Source organism: Tupaia chinensis, unplaced genomic scaffold (assembly GCF_000334495.1).
Source record: "Tupaia chinensis unplaced genomic scaffold, TupChi_1.0 Scaffold000138_1, whole genome shotgun sequence".
NCBI classification, from domain to species: domain Eukaryota; kingdom Metazoa; phylum Chordata; class Mammalia; order Scandentia; family Tupaiidae; genus Tupaia; species Tupaia belangeri.
This window is the reverse complement of record NW_006159608.1, coordinates 3,971,666-3,978,216: the sequence shown is the minus strand read 5'-3', so window position 1 is coordinate 3,978,216 and position 6,551 is coordinate 3,971,666. Positions and strand designations below refer to the sequence as shown.

At 40.4% G+C, this 6,551-nt stretch overlaps 1 long non-coding RNA gene across 1 annotated transcript in view; it reads left to right on the top strand.

Annotated features, from left to right (window-relative positions):
- Positions 1–6,143, top strand: part of LOC102476972 (uncharacterized) — a 54,684-nt gene extending 48,541 nt beyond the window's left edge. Inside the window, exon 3 of the long non-coding RNA XR_334026.1 lies at positions 5,884–6,143. This is a non-coding gene — a long non-coding RNA (uncharacterized LOC102476972). The remainder of the gene's footprint in view (positions 1–5,883) is intronic.
- The last annotated feature ends 408 nt before the right edge of the window (positions 6,144–6,551 follow it).

The following is a 6,551-nucleotide window of genomic DNA, read 5'->3' as shown; positions in this document are numbered from 1 at the left end:
TGCACCCGTCTAAAAAAACACCCCAAAATATATATATATATATATATATATATATATATATATTAAATAAATAAATAAATAAATAAGGCAGGGAAGGAGAAAAAAAGAGCAGGAAAGTATGTACATGTTCAAGCAGAAACTGAAACTCATGAGTGTGTGCTAAGCGTGTGATCACAGTGAGGGAGCCACTTGAGGGGAGCTGGCAATGCCCCCGGCTCCATCCTGGGCCAGGAGCATGCAGGCACTTTCCACTCCAGTTTGAGCCCTGAGAGGGCCACTGTCTAGGGGCACATGCAGCCTCCTGAAAATGAAGCGCTTGCTCTCAAGGGAGCCTCGGGCTCTGCCCTGCCTATGCCTATGCACTCACAGATTTTATCCCTGGCTTTGTTGTTGCAATACTTTAGCTCTAAGACACTAAAATCTGTAACATAAATTAGGTCTTACAGAAGAAATAATTCAAAGGAATAAATGTCCTAAATGAAGGCACATCTAAATAAAATGTCCTTTCTTTCTAAGGACAAAGGGGACGAACCCTATCAATCTTACCTGGGAATCTAACCAAGATCCCCACCAATATATTAATTAGAATTAATCATAGCTACCAGTCATTGATCGCTGTCTCAGATAGTATGTCAAGAAAGTTTTCGACACTTTTATTTAGACTTCATTGCAATCTCACAAGATGGTTTTCACTATCCACATCTTAGAGAAACAGATTCATAAAGGTGAGTGACCTGTCTAAGATCACACAGTAGAAACAGACTAGGGTTAAAGAAGAGAGGCCTGTGAGTGCAAAATTTAAGGAGGCATTGCTCTCAGGGTTGTATAAGTGCAGGATCATCAACTAGATGTGAGTGCCACCTTAAAAATTACATCCCACAAGCCTCCCTTGTTCATGCAGCAGAGCAGAAGCAAAGCTGAGCTTCAAACTCAGGCCTATCTGGCTCCAAAACCCTTGCTCATACCACTGCTCCTCTTACAGAGATTAGAACTCTAGTTGCTCCAAAAGAGAAGTCTCTGCACAAGTGCCCTTGAGACCTAAGATTCTTCAAGGGCTGCTTTGACCACCTGGAGTCAATACAATAATACAGGTGGGCTGGAAAGTTCACATCTTCACACATGTCTACACACACACTACCCCCACCAAGGTCACAAAAGGCACTTTATTGCTATCAGAGAACCCACCCTCGATCACATTGAATGTCATTGAGTAACTCAATATTCTTTTTTTTTTTTTTTTTTGGAGAGGTTTTTGCTATAGGGCGCGTGCGCTCGCCAGACAGAAAGAGACAGACAGAGAGATAGAAAGTGAGAAATCACCCCCCCAGGGGGGATGGCCACACCGCAATCCCTTCTCCTCCATTCTCCTCTCGAGATCTTGGGCATGCACGCACATACGCCTGGCATGAGTTTAAGCCACCGGGTCTGGGACTCGAACCATGGTCGACCACGTGGGAGTCCAGCGACAAAGCCATTACGCTAACTGCTGGTCCCATAACTCAATATTCTTAAAGGAAGAATCATTTGTATAGCTGCCCCAATATAAAACAGAAAAATAAAAGAAATCTTTTCTACTTATTTTTAAACCTAAGCCATTGATCAATTTGTTCTCAAAGAATAAAGCGCACATTTTGCATCAATGCAGAAAGCAAAACCAAAGTTATGATGAAATACCAGCCCAACTCCCCAGTCCCAGTTCCACCCTGCTCCTGGCTTAAGCCATAAAACTTGTAATTGCTCACCAGGGGTAGAATAAAACACGCTTCCTGAGAGCAGTAAGCTTGACTGCCGTGAAGTTCAACATCGTTCTGGGGCCAGAGGAGGGAGAATAGCTTGGGCTTCTGCCTTGCGTAAAGCCCTCTTCCCTGACCTGTTGGGAAAGGAAGGAAGGGAGAAGTTTGGGAATTCTGTAATGTCTGAGTTTGTCAAAATTACTCCAATTATGACGGATATTACCCCAAATGGTTCTTTTCCCTTGCCAGTCACAATTTCCCATTGTAATTTTCATTTTCATCTGAAAAGTATTTTTACCAAAAATGAAACGATATATTTACTCTGGAAATAGGTATCAAGGCAGATGTTGGACATGACACCAGGCCCATCAGTCCTAATTGAGCTGGTCTAATACACATCTGTCAGAGGCCACTGATCTCTGAAGGTGGTGAAGGGTATGGGAAGATGGCAACCAGGGCACGTGAGGAGCAACCAAGCTTTGATACACCTCACAGGAAAGAAAGGTTTCTAAGAGCAAAAATGCTAAAGATATAGCCTGGTGTAACTGACAGAATATTGGTTGTTGAATTTCTAATATTGTTTTTAGTTCAGCCTAAGGAAATAGTGAAATCATAACATTTCCATTAGAGTGCCCGGTCTAAGTACTGTATCTTCATTTTCTTTCTGCAGTAAAGAAATAGAGAATGGTGAGAATTATAAAGCATATAAGATGACATGTTATCATTTTAATTCTTAAAGATTCAATCAAGTTGCAAAACTTCCAGACCTCACCTAGTAGCTAGTTAGGAATGAAAACTCTCGGCCCCTTCTCCAGCCCCCTGACTCAGAGGCAACATCTTAACAACATCTCCAAGGGGCCTGGGTCTGAGTCTGAGAAGTCCTATGTTAAATCTAAGTTTAGGGATGAAAACGGAAGCAATGATAAAAATAACAGCAATCCTCATTGCCATTAAGTGTTCCCAATGGCTAAGCACAAGGCTATGCTCTTTTGAACACGTTGTCATTTAGTCTTTATGATGACACTAAAAGGAATGCATTACTATCCCGATTTTACAGGTGGGACGGTTGACACTCAGGAAAATTTTAAAATGTATCAAAAGTCATTATTTTTTTTAAGCTTCTTCACACTGATTTTGACCAAAAAAATGTTTTTGTTATGATTCCAAAAGCACAGGCAACAAAACAAGATAAATGACATTGCATTTGTCTAAAAAGCTGCTCTACAGCAAAGGAAATAATAAATGTAGTGAAGAGCCCTCCTATGGAATGAGAGGAAATACTTGAAATCTATACAAATGTAAAAAGGTCAATAATCAAGATACATAAGTAATAAAAAAAGTCAATAACAAGAAAACAACCCATTTAAAAAGTGAGAAAAGGGGCCAGCCCCATAGCCTAATGGTTAAGAGAACCTGATCCCACGAGACCAACTGTGGTTTGAATCCCAGCCCAGAGGCTTGAAAAACACTCCAGGTATTCAGATATATGTGCCCAGAATCTTGACAGGATGGTGAAATGGAGGAGAAGGGGTTGAAGCATGACCACATCCTACTGGGGGTGCTCTCTCCCCCGGCCCCCTCTCTCTGTCTCCAGAAGGCACACAACTGAAAAATACCTAGGAACTAAAAAAAAAATAATTAAAAGAACAACTTGAACAGATAGGTCTTAAAAGAAGACACAAGTGGCCAACAAGTACATGAAAAACTGCTCACCATCACTAATAATCAAGGAAATGCAAATTAAAACCACAATATTACCTCAAGGAAATGCAAATTAAAACCACAATATCACTTCACACCTGTTAGAATTCTCAGAAAGATAAAAAAAAAAAAAACATAAGCTTTGGACCAGCCAGTAACATAGTTGTTAAAGCAAATAGATCTCACATAGCTAACTACCTGGTTTGAGTCCTGGACCCAGCATCCTGAAAAACACTCTGGGTGTATGTGTATGCATGCCCAACATCCCAAGAGGGGAATGTAGGGGAAAGGACTATGGTATGGCTATCACCCTCAGGGGGTGTGCTCTCTTTCTCTCTCTCTAGCAAGCACACATGTCTTATAGCAAATTTAAAATGATAGTAAGTGTTGGCAAGGATGTAGAGAAAGGGGAATCCTTGTACACTATTGGTAGATATGTAAATTAATACATCCATTGAGAAAAACGGTATGATTTCTGAAAAAGTTAAAAATAGAACTACTGTATGATATAGCAACCCCACCAGTGAGTGCATATCCAAAGGAAATGAAATCAGAATGTTGAAGAGCCATCTGCATACCCATGTTCATTGCTGCATTACTCAGAATAGCCAAGATATGAAGTCAACTTAAGTGTCATAAATGGATGAATAAATAAAGTGAAATACTAGTCAGTCTTAAAAATAAAGGAAAGTCTATTCACTCATAAAAAAAAACAACAAGGTCCTGTAATTTGATAGAAAGTGGACAAATATGGAAGATTTGCTGCTGAGTGAAGCAAGTCATGTATGAAAGAAAGACATTGTATGTCTCCACTTAACATATACCAACTCTCTGCTCTCTATGGTAGAGACTGAAAGACTGGAGAACATAAAAACATTAAAAATTGTAATAGACACTAGAGACAAAGGGGAAAGAGAGTGTGAGAGGAGGAGTGTAGGAAATTGGGGGGTATGGAGAGGTAAGACACTTGTGGGACACAGATAGGGTTTCTTATCTGTTGATGAGGATGTGTATGGTGATCTCAACTGGGCTGGACCGAGGTGTAAATCATTCTGGGTAAAGTCTCTTCACAATCTAAATTATGTATAGTGATTTAATGCATGAATAATAATTTTTTAAATTAATTTTAAAAACTTCTAAAAATATAAAGGACAATCATTTGTGACAACATGAATAAAACAAGGGGACATTATATGAAGGAAAATAAAATAGACACTGAAACAAGTATTGTATGATTGTTCATACTTGGGGAAACCTAAAAAAAGTCAGACTCACAGAAGCAGAAAGTGGAATAAGTATCAGGGGCTGCAAGGGGGTGAGGGACTGGCAGTAGAGAGATGTTTGCCACATGTTACGAAATTTCATTTGCACAGGATGAATAAATTCCAGAGATCTATTGTACAGCATAGTTAATAACAATACATTCTTGAAATTTGCTAAGAGATTTTGAATGTTCTCACCAAAAAAGTGACATGATAAATAAGTTAATTAACTTGATTTAAATCATTCCAAACTGTATACATATAGAAAAAAATCATTTTCTTACCTCAAAAATATATACACATTAATTATTGGTATAATTTAATGAATTATATCAATAATTAAGTAAGTCTATATCTTTCACAAATCAACTCTCTCTTCTTTTTCAGCCTCTTGCCTTTGGGCACATGCATTTGCTGGAAATAGACAGTGAGAGAGAGAGAGAAAGTGAGAACTCATCCCCCAGACGGGTGGCCATGCTGCAATCCCCTCTCCTCCATTCTCCTCTTGGAATTTTGGGCAAGCACACACTGGCACCCAGTGTGTTTTTCAAGTTGCCAGGTCCAGCACTTGAACTGAGGAGCGTACTATGTGGGCAGCACTTTACCTACCATGCCATCTGCTGGCCCTTCAACTCTCTTTGTAAGGTGAAGACAGAAATAGTGGGTCTTAAGAAAACAACATACTAGGAACTCCAAAGGAAAGAAGGACTTTGCAGATGCCATCCAGAAATCCAGCGTGGAAACGCAAAAGCAGGCCAAGTATGAGAGGAAACACCTCCCCCTGGCTGGTCTCCTAACATGTGACTATAGCAGCAGACTGTCATCCTTGAAGGGAAAGGAAAAGGAAAAAACAAGTAAAAGTATGCTTAATTGATGAAAAAAAAAAAAAGCTATTTGCTGATAAGTTAGAGAGTAATATCTTTGGCGTGACTGACATACATAGTATTTGTGCTGGAAAAAGAAACGTCATACACTGTAAAGATGTGATTAAATGTAAATAAATTAATTTTAAAAAGAAAAAAGTCTTCCTTGCATAGGTTTCCACCTCCCAGAGCAATAAACCTTTCTTAGTTTACAGCAGTTACTGGCTATGACTCTGCCCGTGGGCAGGTTACCAGACACCTGTGAAAGGGGAAGCCGGCTAAGTCACTCACAGACAGCTCTGGTACCTTCTCTTCTCTCTGCAGCTTCCTCAACCAAAAGAGCCAGAATCGCGTGATCCCGGGAATCAGGTAAACACCACTGGGCAGGAGCCGTATTCCTTCTTGGAGCAACCTCTGACGCATGTGTGCTACACCCTGTGCCCTCCCACCACCCCACAGTGGGGCACCTCTCCGTCTGTGAACAGTCACCGTTCTTGGGGATCCCCCAAAAAAAACATGTTCCAGGAAACAGATCACCATAGAGGCTCAGATGTTGTGTTTTTTCATCAACGTTCAAGCAAGCCAAGGTATTTTAGTGTTCTGGCTGAGTGTGCCCCCGACTGTGCCTTTTGTCAGCTACGTAAACATGGTTCAGCTAGTTACATCTCTGTACCTCGTTTTCACCATCTGTATAATGGGAATAGTAACACTATCTAGGGCGGCATAATTTTCAAGAATTTAAAGAACATTCCACAAATGTAGAGAGTATAGCTGCCAAAATTTTATTTAACTCATTGAGGAGAGAACTCATAAGTTGATAAAAATGCTTCAGCAGGGGACATGGTAGCTAAGGTGCTGGATTCCCACATGGCCGACAGTTTGAGTCTCAGACCCAGCAGCTTAAAAATCATGCTGGGCACCTCTGTGTGTGTGAGTATGTGTGCATGTGTGTGCATGTGCGCATCTGCATATGTGCCCAAAATTCCAAAAGG